Source organism: Chiloscyllium plagiosum, chromosome 24 (assembly GCF_004010195.1).
Source record: "Chiloscyllium plagiosum isolate BGI_BamShark_2017 chromosome 24, ASM401019v2, whole genome shotgun sequence".
NCBI lineage: Eukaryota > Metazoa > Chordata > Chondrichthyes > Orectolobiformes > Hemiscylliidae > Chiloscyllium > Chiloscyllium plagiosum.
In genome coordinates, this window is record NC_057733.1 from 7,300,405 (window position 1) to 7,320,117 (window position 19,713).

At 41.9% G+C, this 19,713-nt stretch overlaps 1 protein-coding gene across 6 annotated transcripts in view; it reads left to right on the top strand.

Annotated features, from left to right (window-relative positions):
- Positions 1 to 19,713, top strand: part of spata20 (spermatogenesis associated 20) — a 551,333-nt gene that overhangs the window by 478,508 nt on the left and 53,112 nt on the right. The window lies entirely within an intron of this gene.

A 19,713-nucleotide genomic window follows, 5' to 3' on the forward strand; every position in this document is an offset into this window, starting at 1 on the left:
GTCTTTAGTTTTGGGTAGCATAGGATAACAAAAGCAAGGCAGGATGAGGATGTACAAGATACAAGTTTATCCCGATAGTAAAAAGAACATTCTACACTGAAACTTCTCTATGATGTATTTTTCATCAATGCAGAGTTAAGTGCTATGGAAGTCTGATTTATTTAAATACTTCTGTGCAGTTATAACAGTACATTCCCAAGTATAGTACAACATATAGTTTGGTTGCAGCTGATTCCTGAGGTCAGATGTAGCATTGCTTAGATATAGAGTTCTCTTCCCATTGTTCCTTCAAACATGGCTAGCGCATGAATTGGATACAGAGTAAAGCAACGCCACACTAAGTCATCAAACTCTTCCAAGACAACTAGAGTATGGATTAGGTTACTGGTGGTTCCTGAGTTAAGAACCCTCAATACAGTCTCATCAAACCCTCCCAGGGCAGGCACAGCAGAGGTTTGTTATAGGTTACAGCTCTCTACATTATTGCTGCTAATACTCTCTGGGCAGTCCAACACCAAAACCAAAATTTTAAATAGATTGATCATAACTCATTATTGTATATTGGTGATGTCTAAGCCACTGCAGTAATAGTCTGTTCCCCTCGTTTTTAAAAAAAAGTCGGAATATGAAATGGAGATATTCTAAGTGTTTAAAACTATCTTCATGCTTGAGTCAGTCTCTGTTTTTAGTGACTGTTTTGTTGGTGGGCATTTTAACTCCTAATATTCCACACAATTGAGGTGTTAAATTAATATCAAAGAGAAATTAAACCCCCAACTTCTGGTGTGTCTTCTCCAAGTTTTTCAGAATTGAGTTGGGTGCGACTGTAAGGCAACTCATAAGAGCTAAATGAAGTTGCTTGGTTCAGATTTTACTAGCTCTTTGGATTTGGTCCAGATTCCCAAGGCTGGGTAATACAAAAGCTGAAAGTAAATGTGAACAAAACCAGAACCAGTTTTGTGTGTTCCAGTACTGCTTATGAGTTGACCAAAGCAAAAGTGTTCGATCCAGCACACAAGTTAACATTTCCAGACCTGCCTCAGTCACCACAATCTTACAACTCCTTGGAGGAGAAAGTGAGGTCTGCAGATGCTGGAGATCAGAGCTGAAAATGTGTTGCTGGAACAGCGCAGCAGGTCAGGCAGCATCCAGGGAACAGGAGAATCGACGTTTCGGGCATAAGCCCTTCTTACAACTCCTTCACCACTGTAATACTGTAAGCTTTTTTATTCATCCACAGGATGTGGATGTGATTGCATGGACTAGCATTTACTACGCATCCTTATTGAGAAAGTGGTGGTATAAAGATCAGATTTTTAAAAAAAATCCTTTTTATTTTGGACCAAAATGGGAAAAGTAATGCTTTGAACCAAAGACTGGAAGGAGTTGCTCCACTTCTAAAAGCAAGTTACTGGAATTCATTGTGAGTTTTTTTTCCACTGTTGCTTTGTAAGCAGTGAAATAGTGGGAGGAGATTTCTAAGCCATCACAGCCCCAAGAATGAGTTTTTGTTTAATTCATTCGTGGGATATGGACTTTGTTTTTGCCAGGCCAGTATTTATTGTCCATCCCTGTTGACAGTGCGAGGAAAGCTTCAGCCAGAGACAGATTGCTGATTATGTTATGGAAGCCAGAAGTCACCAGCATGATGACAGATCTATGCCTCCTGAGCAGGTGAACAGAGTGTATGTAAACAATGCAGAAGTGAGAGTTAGGAGAAAAGCCTAAGACTTCATAAAAAAGACAAGCTGTCTCTCAAATACACACACACTCCCTCCCTGAAATAAAGTAACTGAAACCTGAAGTTAGCTAGCTGTTCTCTCCCACCAGCTACTGTAAACTGTTGTTTCTAACCAGTGGCTGAAAGGCTGTATAATTAATGTGCCAAGCACGCTGTGTCTTCAGTAAAGAGCTGAATGAATCCTGAAATAAAGAGGTTCGAGATCAGAAGATCTTGAAATAAGTAAATGGCACCTTATCAAATTTGTGGACTGGTGCTGTGGAACAGTTGTTTTCCAGTTCTTTTTCCAATCACAATATCCATGTTTTTTGTCATCCTGTCTTTTATTATTCGTTCATGCAATCTGGGCAGTGCTGGCTGTATCAGCATTTACATCCCAACCCTCAGTGCCCCTGAGAAGGTGGAAGGGATCTGCCATCTTGAACTGCTGCAGTCCATGTGCTATAAGAAGGCTCACTGTGCTCTTCGGGAGTGCTGTCAACCCAGTGACACTGAAGGAGTGGCAATATTTTTCCAAATCAGAATGGTCAGTGGCTTCAAGGGGGACTTTCAGGTGGTGGTGTTCCCGTTTATCAGCTGTCCTGTACTTCGAGATGTTAATAATTGTGGGTTTGGAAGGTACTATCTGAGGAATCTTGATGAATTTCTGAAGTGCATCTTAAAGATGGTACACATCATGCCTATGTATTATAGGAGTTTAAGAAGAGAGTAAGACTTTCAATGATTAGGGTTATGTGCTGATATTTACTATTATTGTTTTCCTGTTAAAACTAATGTATTTACAATAAATAATAGTTCTTGTTAAATACAGAATCCTGGTCAATTTAACCCAAACTCATCAGACAGGAAACCCGGGTACTTTGTACAATTTGACTAAATCTTTAACTTTTGTAATGACTCTGGAAGTGGAAGACTTGAGTATCAGCGCAAGTTCCCAAGTAAGTCATGAAAGTGATGAGCTGTCTTTTTGAATTGCTGCAGTCCCGTTGGTTAGGTACATCCACAGTACTGCTAGGGAGAGAATTCCAGGATATTGATCTAGCGACAGTGAAGAAACAGTGGTACATTTCCAAGTCAAGATGGTATGTGGCTTGTAGGGATCTTGCAGTTGATGGAGTTCCCATATATCTGATCTTATCTTTCTTGATGATAGTTGTCCCAGAATTGGACAGTACTGTCAGAGATGCTTTGGTGAGTTAATCGTTGTAGTGTACCTTATAGCGGTGATGGAAGTGAATGTTGAAGTTTTGGGGTGGAGTGCCAGTTAAACAAGCTACTTAGTTCTGGATGGTGTCATGCTCATTGAGTTTTTGGAATTTGCATTGACCCGGGAAAGCTGAGACCACTTTATAGATAGTGGACAGGAGTCAGAAAGTGAGTCACTTGCTGTAGAATTCCCAGAATTTGACTTGCTGTTGTAGCAACACTATTTATGTAGTTGGGTCAAGTTCATTTTCCGGTCAAAGGTAACACTTCCTAGGATGTTGATAGTGGGGGATTCAGTGATGGTAGTGTCATTAACTGTCATGGAGCAATAGTTGAAGTTGCTCTTGTTGGAGATGGTTTGTGCCTGATAATTGTGTGCCATGAATGCTACATGTCACTTGTCAGCCCAAGTTTAAATGTTGTTTGAGAACGTGGCTGAAGAGCTTCTGGGCAGAGGAGATGACCTGGGGTGTGCAGTGAGAGAGGGACTCACTGAAATCCTTGTAGAGGATGAGCCCTGAGGAAGGGCTCATGCCCGAAACGTCGAATCTCCTGCTCCTTGGATGCTGCCTGACCTGCTGTGCTTTTCCAGCAACACATTTTCAGCAAGTTTAAATGTTGTGCAGATCTTGCTTTGTTTGGACATGAGCTGCTTCAGTATCTGTGGAGTTACAAACAGTCCTGAATATTGCTCAGTGATAAGTCAATATCCGTGTTATGTATGTTGGAGTGAAGTTCACTGATGAAGCAGCTGAAAATGGTTAGGCCGAGGACATACTTTGAAAAACACCTGCAGAGATATTCTATAACCTTAAATAATTGCAACCATCGTCATTTTTGCGAGGTATGACTTCAATCAGTAGAGACCTTTCCCCCGATTCCCATTGATTTCAGCCACTGTTAGTCAAATGCTAGTTTGAAATGTCACTTGCAGTCACCCACACTGCACTTCCTGAGGTGATCTCGTTTGTCCTTGCTTGGACCACAGCTTCAATGAAGTCAGGAGCCAAATGGGCCAGGTGGAACCCAACCTTAGTATCAGTGAGCAGATTATTGTTGTGTAAGTGCTACATGATAATACAGTTGTCAATACCTTGCATCACTTTGTAGATGATTGAGAGTAGGCTGACAGTAAGGTAATTGGGTAGTTTGAATTTGTCCTGCCTTTACTTAACAGGATGTACCTGGGCAAGCTTTCACATTGCTGTATTGATGCCAGTATTGTTACTGTACTGGAATAACTGGGTGAGAGGTGCATAACCTTTGCAGTATCCAGTACCTTCAGAAGTTTCTTGATATATGTGCTGTGAATCAAGTTAGCTGAAGGTTGGATTTGTGATGCTGAGGACCTCAAGGGGAAGCTGCAATGGATCATCATCTCAGCATTTCTGGTTGAAGGTGGTTCTGACTGCTTCAGTCTTATCTTTTGCACTGATGTCCACAGTTATTGTGTGGAACATCTTCCTCCAGTGAGTTGTTTAGTTGTCTACTATCATGCACAGTTGAATATGGCCAGACTGCAGACCTTAGATCTGATCTTTTGGTTGTGGAATCACTTGGCTTTATCCATCATTTGCTGCTTATGCTGGTTGGCACACAAATAATTCTGCCTTATAGCTTTACCAGGTTGACACCTCATTTTTAGGTTTGCTTGATACTGCTGCTGGCACACCTTCCAGCACTCTTCATTGAACAGGAGTTCATCTCCTAGCTTCATTATAATGGTGCTGTGGAGGATGCGCTGGGCTGTAAGGTTATAAATTGTGGTTGAATGCTATACTGTTGCTGCTGGTGTTCACAGCACCTTATGATGCCCAGTTTGAGTTGCTCGAACTGTTGAAATCTATCCCAATCAGCCTGGTGGTAGTTCTCCACAACATGATTTGAGGATATCCTCAATGTGAAGACGGGACTGCACAGTGGTCAATCCTACCAATGTCTGTGATGGGTACTTCTGCCTACAGTGAGTGGAAAAATAGGACGAGAGGGACACCATAGAGGTGTGCAGTTAATGAGGAGACCTAGGGACGATGATATGAGAAAACTCAATGGGTTTCATGGACAGAAATCCTCCACTCCTCTCACCAAGCAAAAAATAGGCTGATTTCTGGTTGGGCATGGCTGCCATTGGATTAGCTTTTAATTCCAAATTTACGAATTAAATTGAAATTTCACTATTTTCTGGGGTGGAATTTGAAGTCATGCCCCCAGAGCTTTAGCCTGGATCTCTGGATTGCTAGTCCAGTAGCATTCGCACTCCACCACCATCTCATTATGATTTCTGATCCTGCCCCAGTTCCCATTAACCATTCCCCCATCCACCCCCCAACCTGACCTCATGTGGCTGATGTCTCGACGCCACCCTCATTGCCCTCATGATCTCCCTGTACCTTACTTTTCGCCCGCCCTGCAATGTGATTTTCTGCTCTTGTCCTTTCACCCCCTCCACCCCCACACACAATCCTCCTCTTTGATCCCTGATTGTAGATTGTACACCAGGCATTCCTGTTGAACAGCCAGCCAACCTTGCAATACACATTCATACCTAGAATCTATTTGATTTAGACAGCTTTGGGCCAAAATGACGGCTGCAGTTGCAACCTGAGCCAATGCAAATGGTGAGCTGCCATGTATTTCAAACCTCCCCTATCTTTAGAACCAGATTGGAATATGTTTTTACATCTAGTGACAGCAAAAATTCTGGAAATGTACACAGGCTGTATCTATGCTGCAAAGCCAAGTAGAGCTCCCCTTAGAGCTTTATCTGTTGTTAGCAGGATGCCTGAGTCTCTTAGCACTGACATTGGTAGTATAGACCAAATCCTTCAGGACAAAAGAAGAAGAATAGACTGAGACAATGGCCTGGCATTAATAAAGGAATGACAATTGTCTACCCTAGGGAGGCTTTACGTCAGGAAAAACAGAGCATCATGAATGTTCTATTAATATTATACTCCACGTACCTGCAGAATAACTGATACAGTTCATTGTGACTTTGTAACAGACACTAATTCACAAGAATAAAAAGTGGTCAGGCATCTGGAAATGTTAAAACATAAATTGACTGTATTAAATACATAAATCTGAATGTTATTTTTATAATTATGTATAAATAAAAATTAAAATGTTTGAACTCAACTATCTATTCTGTTACCTGCACAACCCCCCCCCCTCAACTCCAACGGCCCCAGATTTCTGGAATACTTCCTTGTTGAAGTACCTTCACCAGTGGACAGTGTTAGTTTGGCAAAGATGTTTATCACTATCGTGTCAAGGTTAACTTGGGGTGGGAAAAAACGGCAATTGTTCTGGTGACGTGCCTGTCTTAAGAATGAATTTTCAAAAAAGGAGGACTGACTGTTTTATTTTTATTTACACTGTTAAGTGAAACAAGCTGCAAATGCATGATTGAGACAGTAAAATTGTCAATGGATGTGGGTGACTGCCAAGGGAAGGGGAGGCTTCATTGTTGCACAGAGTGCTCACCTATTGTAGGGGTTTCCATTGTTACAGACCAGGCCAAATGCCCTCAAAACATATAAAGGAGATGCCTTTATATCTAACTTTTATCTTGTTTAAAGGCAAGTGTAAGGTGCCAAATTACACTTGTCTTTAAATGTGTGTGACTCGATTGGCAGTAAGCAAAACATACTTTATTTTACACCACAGTTAAAATGCAAACAAAAAAAGAAGAATTGGCATAACTTAAACTCTTTTGAAATACTTAATATAATATATTATAAGATAATATTTAATTACTATTCATCATTTGTTCTACTATAGCAGCATCCCATAAACACACCCTCGGCAAACACAAGTTTAACAAAGCAGATTTCCCTCTCCTGCCATCACCTCCCATCCAGGAGAAGGAACTCCAATCAAATGATTCCAGCAGCAGAGAGAGAGCTGTACCTAGCGGCTTCAACTTCAAAAACCCCAGCTTCGACAACTGAAAGCAAAGTCTTAAACCCAGGTCTGTGTCAGCCTGACTCCACCCACTCATGCTTCTTTTGTCTACTTCAAAAAAAACCCCAAAACATTTTACGCTGCTGTCCATGGAGCAGAAAACTTAGCACCAGGATTTCAACAGCCCTCTTCCAGAGAAACAGGACACATCTCATCACATGAGGCATGACAGATTTCTGACGTCTCAAGGAAACCAGATGTCTGAGGAGTTGAAGAGGAAATGGGTTTGAGGCAGATCAGCTGTAATCATACTGAAGAATAGAGCAAGTTTGAAAGGTTTCCTCTGTCATTCGTGTTTTATGTTTGACGTTTACAGGGTAGATGGTTCACTGCCAGAGGAAGGGGAGGCTGTGTTGTTGCACATTGCACACCCTACTGTCAGAGTATCAACAAACATCCATTCCCTCTGCACAGTAGAGGCAGTTTGTACCATTTACAAGATGTATTGCAACATTCACCAACACTCCTTGGACAGTATCTTGCAAACCCACAACATTTCCATTTAGGACAAGGGCAGCAGACACATGAAAATGCCTCCAACTACAAGTTCCCCTCCAAACCACTCACCATCCTGACTTGGAAATATATTGCCATTCCTTCAGTGTTGCAGGGACAAAATCCAGAACGCCCTCCCTAACAACACCAGATGATCTGACATAAACAGAAAATGATGGAACAGCTCAGCAGATCCAGCAGCGTCTGTGGAGAGAAATCAAGAGTTAATGATTTGGGTCCAATGACCCTTCCTCAGAATGGACCAAATGATCAACGGATAAAGTGAGCACTGCAGATGCTGGAGATCAGAGTCGAGAGTGTAGTGCTGGAAAGCACAGCCATCAGGCAGCATCCGAGGAGCATATTTCGATATTTCGGGCATAAGGCTTTCATCAACAAATGATCAATGGAACCAAATGAACTGTATTAGTTCAGGAAGGCTGCTCATTAGTATCTTCTCAAGGGTAATTAGGGATGGGTAATAAATGCTGGCCCATCCATCGATGCCCACATCACATGAACTAATTTAAAAAGAGAAACATTTCCCTTTGTAGCCTTATACAAAGAACAGCCTAGAAAGAAGATGTTGCTCAGAGATCACCCCTGGAGATGAGGTGAGGACTGGGGAACCATCATTATTCATCATTCAAAAACAGATATTCAGAATGGTCTCCAGGATAGACATAATGAAGTTGTTAATTATTTGTCACTGTTGAATTTTTATTAAATGTCACAATTTGCAATTGATGCTTTGAAGACCTTTTGGGTGCATTTAATTATCTCTGCACTGTTGAACATTGGAGATAAAGCCTGAGTTGGAAGTAATTTTTGTTTTCAGGTTCATCATGTTAGACGTCTTTTCCAAATTTAGACCATTGCCTCACATACTGAAAGATTAGTGCTTTAAGCATTACAAAAAAACAGCTGGACCACTTCCATCTCCACAACAGTTGGCTAATATGTAAAGGCAAGTATGAAGGAATGTAAACATTCTCACCTGTAAAATCATAGATAAAAGTGAGATTAAAAATGAAATTAATAAGGAGGAAGAACAGTCAAGGAATTGGGGGAAAAAGGCTAATGGATGAACACTGTTTGAATTTAAAATTCTGCGAGTTTTCGTAGCATAGGCTTTGAAAGGTTGTGTTGGTTAGCAGAGATGTACAATTTATCAGAAAATGTGGTTTATGGATTATGTTATCATATTCAAGCTGTTCCTGCATTGGTACCATAGTGCAAGCAGAGTATAAAAAATAAACCAGCCAGCCTGTAGGAGTCTGTGTTTATTAAAAAGAAAATAAAGAACTAGCGTTTATGTAGCACCTTATACGTTCTGAAGACATAACAAAGCGCCTGACAGGGAATGGAGTCATTTAGAAATATAGTTACTATAATGTGACAGCTAATTTATGCACTGTAACACGAGGCAGACTGCAATATCATAATGACTGGGTAATATTTTTACTCATGCTGCTTGAGCACAAAGTCTGCTGCTGTTCATCAAAACAGTAGCATTGTTCACGAGAGAGAGCAGACAGTGTAGCACTCACTCAATAATGCATTGGATTGTTAGCCTAGATTACATGCTCAAAGTCTCAACATTTTTCAAGGGAGGAGATGTGGTAGGTGATCCTGGAAATAAAAGCTTCCCTTAAATTCATAAAATTCATGAAGAGTGTGCCTGCATTTTGGTGGGAGATCCTAAAGATAATAAGTGGCAGCTGAAGTGCAGAAAGGCTAAGTGACTGTGATAGAATCATAGAGATATATAGCATGGAAACAGACCTTTTGATCTAACTCATCCATGCCGACCAGCTATCCTAACCTAATCTAGTCCCATTTCCAGCACTTGACCGAGATCTCTCAACCCACCCAAATACTCATCCAGACGCCTTTTAAATGCTGTAATTGTATCAGCCTCCACCACTTCCTCTGGCAGCTCATTCCATACATGCGCCACCTTGTGTGTGAAAAAGTTGCCCCTTAGGTCCCTTTTATAGCTTTCCCCTTTCAGCCTAAACCTATGCTCTCTAATTCTGGATTCCCACACCCCAGGGAAAAGACCTTGTCTATTTATCCTGTCCATGCCCCTCAGGATTTTATAAACCTGTATAAGGTCACCCCTCAGTTTCTGACACTCCAGCGTAAACAGCCCTAGCCTATTCAACCTCTCCCTATAGCTCAAATCCTCCAACCCTGGCAACATCCTTGTAAATCTTTTCTGAACCCTTTCCAGTTTCACCATATCCTTCTGATAGGAAAGAGACTAGAATTGCACGCAGTATTCCAAACGTGGCCTAGCCAATGTCCTGTACAGCTGCAACGTGACCTCCGAACTCCTATACTCAATTCTCTGCCCAATAAAGGAAAGCATACCAAACGCCTTCTTCACTATCCTTATCTTCCGGCGACTCTACTTTCAACAAACTATGAACCTACACTCCAAGGTCTCTTTGTTTAGCAATACTCCCCCAAGACCTTACCATTATGTGTATAAGTCCTGCTAAGATTTGCTTTTCCAAAATACAACACCTCACATTTATCTAAATTAAACTCCATCGGCCACTCTTTAGCCCATTGGCCCATCTGATCAAGATCTGTTTTACTCTGAGGTAACCTATGCTGTCTACTACACTTCCAATTTTGGTGTCATCTGCAAACTTACTAACTGTATCTCCTATGTTCACGTCCAAATCATTTATATAAATGACTAAAAAGGACCCAGCACCGATTCTTGTGGCACTCCACTCGTCACAGGCCTTCAGTCTAAAAAACAACCCTCCACCACCATCCTCTGTCTTCTACCTTGGAGCCAGTTTTGTATCCAAAGGGCTAGTTCGCCCCATATTCCATTAAACTTGCTAACCAGTCTCCCATGAGGAGACGTCTTGAACACCTTACTGAAGTCCATATAAATCACATCAGCCACTTTGACCTCATCAATCCTCTGTTACTTCTTCAAAAATCTCAAGCAAGTTCATGAGACATGATTTCCTATGCACAAAGCCATGTTGTCTATCCCTAATAAGTACTTGCCTTACCAAATACATGTAAATCCTGTCCCTCAGGATTCTATCCAGCAACCTGCTCACCACCAATGTCAGGCTCACGAGTCTATAGTTCCCTGGCTTTTCCTTACCATCTTTCTTAAATAGTGGCACCACCTTAGCCAACCCGCAGTTTTCCGGCACCTCACCTGTGACTATTGATGATTAAAATATCTCAACAAGAGGCCCAGCAATCACTTCCCTAGCTTCCCACAGAGTTCTAGGGTACACCTGATCAGGTCCTAGGGTTTTATCCACTTTTTTGCATTTCAAGACATCCAACAACACCTTTTTTTTCAAGATGTCACCATTTATTTCCCCACATTCTATATCTTCCATGACCTTCTCCACAGTAAACACTGATGCAAAATGCTCATTTAGTATCTCCCCCATCTCCTGCGGCTCCACACAAAGGCCGCCTTGCTGATCTTTGAGGTGCCCTCATTTCTCCCTAGTTATCCTTTTGTCCTTGATGTATTTATTAAATCCCTTTGGATTCTCCTTAACCATACTTGCTAAAGCTATCTCATGGCCCCTTTTTGCCCTCCTGATTTCCTTCTTAAATATACTCCTACTGCCTTTATACTCTTATAAGGATTCACTCAATCTCTGCTGTCTATATCTGACATATGCTTCCTTTTTCTTTAGTCATCCAGCATTTCCTCTATCTACCAGCCTTTCCTTTCACCCTAACAGGAATATACTGTCTCTGGACTCGCTTTATTTCATTTTTGAAGACCTCCCATTTTCCAGCTGTCCCTTTACCTGCAAACATCTGCCCCCAATCAGCTTTTGGAAGTTATTGCCTAATACTATCAAAATTAGCCTTCCTCCAATTTAGAACTTCAAGATTTAGATCCTGTCTATCCTTTTCCATCACTATTTTAAAACTAATAGAATTGTGGTCGCTGGCCCCAAAGTGCTTCCTCACTGACATCTCAGTCACCTGTCCTGCCTTATTTCTCAAGAGTAGGTCAAGTTTTGTACCTTCTCTAGTAGATATATCCACATACTGAATCAGAAAATGTTCTTGTACACACTTAATAAATTCCTCTCCATTTAAATTGTTAACACTATGGCAGTCCCAAACTATGTTTGGAAAGTTAAAATCCTCTACCATAATCATCTTATTATTCTTACAAATAATTAAAATCTCCTTACAAATTTGTTTCTCAATTTCCCGCTGACTGTTAGGCTGTCTATAATTCAATCCTAATAAAGTGATCGTATCTTTCTTATTCCTCAGTTCCACCCAAATAGTTTCTCTGGATGTATTCCCAAGAATATCCTCCCTAAGTACAGCAGTAATACATTCTATCCCTTATCAAAAATGCCACTTCCCCTCCTCTCTTGTTTCCCCCCACCCCTTTCTATCCTTCCTATCGCATTTGTGTCCTGGAACATTAATCTGCCAGTCCTGTCCATCCCTGAGTCATGTTTCTGTAGTTGCTATGATATCCCAGTTCCATGCTCCTAACTATGACCTGAGTTCATCTGCCTTACCTGTTAGCCCTCTTGCATTGAAGTAAATGCAGTTTAGCAGTCCTACCTTGTCCTCTGGCAGTGAACCATCTTCCCTTGTTCTCTGCCTTGTTCCTGTCTGCCCGAACTCTTTGTGTCGTTCCTCTTCCCAACTGTACCAGTGTCAGTTTGATCTCTTTTCTCACTATTTCCCCGGGTCCCACCCCCCACCTAATTAGTTTAAATCCTCCTGTGCAGCTATAGCAAACTCCCTGCCAGTATATTAGACCCTTTCCTTCCAATTCAGGTGTGATCCATTCTTCTTGTACAGGTCACTTCTACTCCAGAAGAGATTCCAACGATTCAAAAATATGAATCCTTCTCCCATACACCAGCTCTTCATTCATGCATTCTTCTGCTCTATCCTCCTATTCCTACTCTCACTGGCTCGTAGCACCAGGAGTAATCCAGATATTACTACCCTCCATGACCTCCTTTTTAAATTCCTGCCTGACTTTCTATATTCTCCCTTCAGAATCTCATCCTTTTTCCTTTCTATGTCATTAGGTCCAATGTGTAAAATGATCTCCTGCTGGTCCCTCTCCCCTTTGAGAACATTCTGCACCCTCTTTGAGATGCCCTTGATCCTGGCACCAGGGAGGTAACACACCATTGTTGGCTGCAGAAACGTCTGTATGATTTTGATGAGGGACTGTTACAATCAATTGCTTGGAACCCGACATACGCCCCATTACATTAGAGCCAGTCTCGATACCAGAAACTTGGCTGTTTGTGCTACTTCCCCTGAGCGTCCATCACCCCCTACATTTTCCAAAACAACAGAAGACCCCTGTACTACCTGCCTACCCCTCCTACCTTTCCTGGAGTTAACCCATATACCTGACTGTATCAGCAGCTTTTCCACCTTTCTATAACTGCCATCCATCACACCCCATCACTCTTGTAAATTCCTCATTGCCTCTAACTGCCGTGCCAACCGATCCATGCGATCTGATTGGATTTGCAGCTGAAGACACTTCCCGCAGACATAATCGTCAGTAACATGGAAACTCTACCTAATTCCCACATCCATCAGGAAGAGCATGTCACTCTACTAAAGATCATCTTTGCTCCTTCACAATCTACAGACCCAAAAAAATAGTACCATCTGTTTGCTGTAAAACAAATGCTCCAGGCTAACTTAGTACTTATGGTTTATATTTTTAAAATTTAGTCATGAGACAGATATCAATGAAACATCCCTCTCGGATGTTAAAATTCCAACCAATATTTTTTGTTTGAAATGACAAGTAATTGGCAGTAGAAAGGAATGAGCGGCTAGGCGGAGATGGAATCCAGAGAGAAAAGGGCAATTAGGCAGACAAAACGATGGATGATAGTATGCTCAAGAGAAGGTAAAGCTGATAATGAGGATAATGAATAGGTGAAAATTGGTTAGCTGTGTTGAAAGCAATTCATGTCGTTAAAGGTGCCTGGGGTGTGGGGGTCTGTCAAGGACATTGAAGAAGGCATCTATAATGGTCACTAATCTCATCTTCACGAAGATCTCTGTGTCTCTTCTCCAACTCACCTCTCCTTCCACAGCCTTCAAGCACATAGTCCCACAACCCCATACAGCCCACATCTTTCTTCTTCCCAAAACCCACACATAGGGATGCCTGGGAAGAACCATTGTTTCAGCCAGCGCCTGCCCCGTGAAACTTACCTCATCCTACTTTGACTCCATGTTTTTTCTCCCCTTGTCCAGTCCCTCCCCACTTAATCCACGTTCTTCTGACACTTTTTTGTCAGTTTCAGAATTTCAACTTCATGGACAGCAGCTGCCTCCTGTGAACTATGGGTATGCAATCTCTTTACACGTCCATCCCCAGTTAGGATGGTCTTAGGAATCTCCACTTCTTCCTGGAAGAAAGGCCTGAGCCATCCCCATCCACCACCCTCCTACGCTTGGCCAAGCTCATCCACACTTTGAACAATTCTCCTTTAAGTCCCCCCAATTTCTTCCTGCGTGGGCCCTTATTATGCCTGTCTCTTTTGTGGGGAACCTGAAACATTCCTTGTTCCGGTCTTACTCGGGGCCTCTACCCATAACTCTTTCTCTGATAAATCAATGACATCAACATTGCTGCTTCCTTCTCTGGTATGGAATTGGAAAAGTTTATCAACCTTGTTTCCAATTTCCACTCTGCTGTCACCTTCACCTGGTCCATCTATGACTCCTCCCTCCTCTTCCTCAACATCTCAATTTCCATATCTGGGGATAAACTGATACCTACTACAAACCCACCAAAACCAGTTACCTGGACTATACATCCTCACATCTTGCTTTCCATAAGGACTCCATTCCTTTTTTTTTTCAGTTTCTCTGTCTTTATTGCATCTATTCTGATGATCTCAGAAATTTTCACATCTTGTTTCACCCAAGGATTCCCCACCACCATGGTTTACAGACCCCTTAGCCATATCTAACCTGTTTCCCACACCAGCCTCCACATCCAAAGGATAATAAGCCACCATTTCTGCCACCTTCAGCAGGATGCTACCACCAGACTAATTTTCCATTCCAATCCCTTATCTGCCTTTTGTAGGGACCATTCCCTCTGGAACACTTTGGTCCAATCTTCCACTCCTCAACACCTACCCACATCCCCACTGCACCTTCCAATGCAGTCACAGAAGATGTAACACCTGTCCATTTACTTCCTTCGTTCTCATAACCCAAGACTCCAGACATTCATCCGAGGTGAAGCAGCGATTTACCTGCATTTTACTCAATTTAGTCTACTGTATTTGCTGCTCACAATGTGGTCTCCTCTACACTGGGGAGACAAAATGCAGATTAGTGAACACTTTGCAGAACACCTACATTCTGCCCACAAAAATTACCCTGAACTTCCAGTTGCCTGCTACTTCAATACAGAGGAACCTCAATTATCCGGCATTCGATTATCCGAACAAGATCGCAAGGTCCCAATGATTGGCTGTTATGTGGCATTCGATTATCCGGAATTTGATTAACTGAACAAAATACTCTCCGCCTGTGTCCTTCAGATAATCGGGTTTCCTCTGTACGCCACTGTGTTCCCTGGTCAATATTTCTCTCTCGGGCCTGCTGCGCTTTTAGAGGGAGGCTCAGCACAAGCTGGAAAAACAGCATCTCAATTTCTGCTTGGGGATCCAGCAACCTTCAGGCCTCAGTATTGAGGTCAATATTTTCCAACCTGAACACCTTCTTTCATGTCCCTTACCTATACACCAAACCCCAGACCTTGTCATAACATTAGCTGCTTTCAGATCATTTTCACCGTTCATTGTCCTCATTATCAGCTTTACTTTCTCCCTGGCATACTGTCATCAATTCCTTTGTCTGCCTCACTATTGTTCTCTCTGTCTGGGCTCCATTCTCACCTATCCATTTGCCCCTTCTCCCTGCCACCATGTTGTGTCTTCAGTGTATATTTCACTTTTGCCCACCTACTGTCAGTTCTGAAGAGGGATCACTGGACTTGAAATTTTATCTCAGTAATTTTAGTTCTTTATTTCATTTCAGGAGAAATGAGGCCTTACTTTTCAACACCGTTTCCCATTAAGTATTCCTGGTGTATGAGAATTCTGGAGCATACATTTATAAATTTAGCTATATGAGTTAAGGTTGAGTGCTTGCAAGACTGAACATTGGTTAAGGAAAATACAATTCATTAGAAAACATCCATTCATCTTCTCACCCTAAGATGAGGTTAAATATTGCTGGGAATGATAAATTACAAATAATTCATTTCAAGTGCAGAATTGATTAACTGTTTTCCCACAGTATTTCTGTAGGATCCTCAGTTCCCCTCAAGTCCTTGTAAAACTAACTGTGCATCATAGCAAAATTAATGCAATAATATTCCCATTATTAATCAGTTATAGTGGCAGTCTTCCATAATTATCTGTGCAGAAATTTAAATTATACACGGATATGTAATATTGTCAGCCAAATGACTGAACTGTCAACAGCAGACTCAATTTTAATGATTCTGTTTGTGGCCAGTGCTTTTATAGTAGAAACTGTTGGGAATATTTCACTCTTTCAAATTTATGTTAAGAAGATGGGTTTTCCTCACTGTCATCAATTTGTGTGGTTTGAATGACACTGAACTTTGGTTCAGATTATTTTCATGCATTTTCCAAGAAACTAACTTCAGTCAGTTTTGGCTCCACAGAGGGGAGGTGCACTGTCTCTGAGTGGGCCCTTCACGATGTGTTTCAATATATTGTGGAAATTGCAGAGTGTACTACAGAGATTGTATTGATTTTAATCAGGACTCTGCAACCCTGGGAGTGCCTTGCTGGAATCCCAATTAAATAGCTTCTAGAAAGAGTGTTGTTGATTGCAAGCCCAATTAACATGACCCTGCTTTTTACTTATATAGCTAATGCAGCATCAATCTATGCAGAGTCTCAAATTCATTTAAGTATCTTCAGTGTTGCCTTGAGAAAGAAGCTTTCTCTATATCTGTTTGGTTGTATGTTCAACTCCATTGTGGTTTGGTATGAAATGAATAAGCCTAGATGTAATCTCTAAGCATGGGACTGATATCTTGCTGGTTTTAAAACCATAGCTACTCTGCCCAGACACATGCATGTAAAAGCTCCCACGGCACTTTTGGAAAAGGTATATTTATCTCTTGAGCTCTAGCATTGAAATAGCTGGTTTGGTTATAATCAGCTCATTGTTTAGATTAGATTCCCTACAGTATTGGAACAGGCTCTTCGGCCCAACAAGTCCACACTGACCCTCGGAAGAGTAACCCCACCCAGACCCATTCCCCTGATCTATATTTACCCTGACTATTGCACCTTACACTATGGGCAATTTAGCCTGGCCAATTCACCTGACCCAGGCAGAAGTGGGTACTGTAGATGCTGGAGATTAGAGTCAAGATTAGAGTGGTGCTGGAAAAGCACAGCAGGTCAGGCAGCATCCAAGGAGCAGGAAAATCGACATTTTGGGCAAAAGCCCTTCATTCACCTGACCTGCACATCTTTGGGTTATGGGAAGAAACTGGAGCACTCAGAGGAAACCCATGCAGACACAGGGAGAATGTGCACAATCCACACAGTCACCTGAGGTGGGAATCGAACGCGAGTCCCTGGCGCTGTGAGGCAGCAGTGCTAACCACTGAGCCACTGTGCTGCCCCACCGTGTTCTTGGGAGCTGGTTGTGAAATATGTAATGGCCAACTTGTACAAAATGACTAGCACTGTACCTGAAAAGTACTTCACTGGCTACAGCCTCTTCCAACCTAGTTTCTTGCATCAGATATCCCTGATGTGGTCTTCTCTACGTCGGGGAGAGCGAACGTAAACTTAGAGAACAGTTTACTGAGCATCACAGCCAGGTCCACAAGGGCCAACCAGACCTTGCAGTCATCACCCATTTCAGTTCCCCCAACCACTCCCTTTCTGACAGGACCATTCTCGGCCTCCTCCATTGCCAAAACAAACCATAGCTCCTATTGTCTTATCTTCTGCCTGGGCACCCTACAGCCCGGAGAACTCAAAATTGAGTTTTCCAATTTCAAATAACCTCCCTCCCCATCCCCCAACTCTCTTTCCAGCCCCCTCCCCTCCCTTCCACTGGTCCCTGCCACCAACTGGATTCATTCCTCCTATTAACCAACCAGGTCGTACTCTCAACCTGTCTTCACCTATCCCCATTTCACCACCTCCACCTCCTTCATCTATAGCTCCCCCCACACCCACCCCTAGTCCTGAAGAAGGGTTACACCCGAAACGTTGACTTCTGCACCACCTGATGCTACCTGGCTTGCTGTGTTTTTCCAGCCTCCTGCCTGTCTACTTATAATCCACATTGGAAATTCCACTGGAGTGAAAGACACCATGAAAATGTAAATCTTTCTTTCTTTTCTGCCATCCCCACCCAATTCTATCACAGATATCTGGGGAATATGATGCTTGGCATCCTGTTGTGGTTAATATATCTTACACAGATCCCAAGAGGATTTGGGTAAACAGGTTAACTTTATTTTTATGTAAACAGTCTTAGTCTGAGACTGGCAAAACAGAATTCTATCTGATACTCTGTCCCATGTCTGACCGATTCAGTCAGAAAATCTTTCACCCTTATAGATATTTTGCTAATCAGCCCTGTTCAGAGTTGTTATTACACACCCTTGCTGAGGCAATGCAACTTGATCCAGGGTCTCTCAGCTCTGAATGACTGCACCACAAGGGTCACTCCATCAACCTTTATATGGATAATTTACTTGCATTTCATTCTTGTATAATAAATAGATATTTCCTTTCCATTATCCTGATGACACAAATCTATCTATAATCTTTTTCCAAAGCCAATTTAGGGGGTACAAGATTCCTCTTCAGTCATTTTTGCTGATGTGGACCCTTAGGGTGTTTGAGGTTGATTCCTGCAACACTAGCTTGTCACCTTATTCTGTTGTAATCTAATTTTATAAAATCTTCTTTCATTCCCAGTGCAACAACCAACTTGATCAATATGACTGTAAAAGTACTTCACTAACTAAACCATGTTGGGACATCCAGGTGTTATGAAAAACAATATACAAACTTCTCTTTCGTTTCTCTTAACCACACACAGAATTCTGTCACAAAATGTAAAATTTGAATCCAGAATTTTGATGTGAATCATCGTGAAACACTGGAATTCATATTTTGCACAGTATGTTGCATTTTGTTTTCCTTTATGTCAAGGATGATTCCCTTGTTCATAACTCTCAGCCGCAATGTTGGGAATTCATAAACAGACATGATTGAGCAGAAATTTACAAGTGAAAGACTAATTCATGCAAAGCATCATTGTTAGTGGAAACTAACGAGTAGATGCACTTGAGATGTGTAAAGAAAGTATCCTCAACTGATGCCGTTGGAGTTCATTAATGGCTTGGAGTTCACTTGATGCCTTTTCAGGGTTTTGTTTGAAGTCTGATTTGAGGAATATACTTGAAGCCAGTTGGATTCCTTATGGGGCTAAGGCTGAAAATGAATTCTCACGCAGTGGATGGTAGCCAAGCTGTCTCTGACAAAAATATTGATGGTAGTTTAACGTAAGGTGAGCACGCCTTGGGGTAGGGAAGAGGTTGAGAAGGTGGGACTTTTATGATAAGTTCAGCTAGTGTAGGAATTGAACCCATATCATTGGCATAACCTATATTACAAACTATCTGCCTCACCAACTGAGCTAACTAATACTTTTTTTTATACACTTCCATTTGTCTGACATTACTGTATTCTTTCTGAAGAAACTTTGAAGTCACTTTAGACAATAGACAATAGGTGCAGGAGTAGGCCATTCAGCCCTTCGAGCCTGCACCACCATTCAATATGATCATGGCTGATCATTCCTAATCAGTATCCTCTTCCTGCCTTATCTCCATAACCCTTGATTCCTCTATCTTTGAGAGTTCTATCCAACTCTTTCTTAAATGAATCCAGAGACTGGGCCTCCACTGCCCTCTGGGGCAGAGCATTTCACACAGCCACCACTCTCTGGGTGAAGAAGTCTCTCCTCATCTCTGTCCTAAATGGTCTACCCCGTATTTTTAAGCTGTGTCCTCTGGTTCGGCACTCACCCAACAGCGGAAACATGTTTCCTGCCTCCAGAGTGTCCAATCCTTTAATAATCTTATATGTCTCAATCAGATCCCCTCTCAGACTTCTAAACTCAAGGGTATACAAGCCAAGTTGTTCCAGTCTTTCAGCATAAGGTAGTCCCGCCATTCCAGGAATTGACCT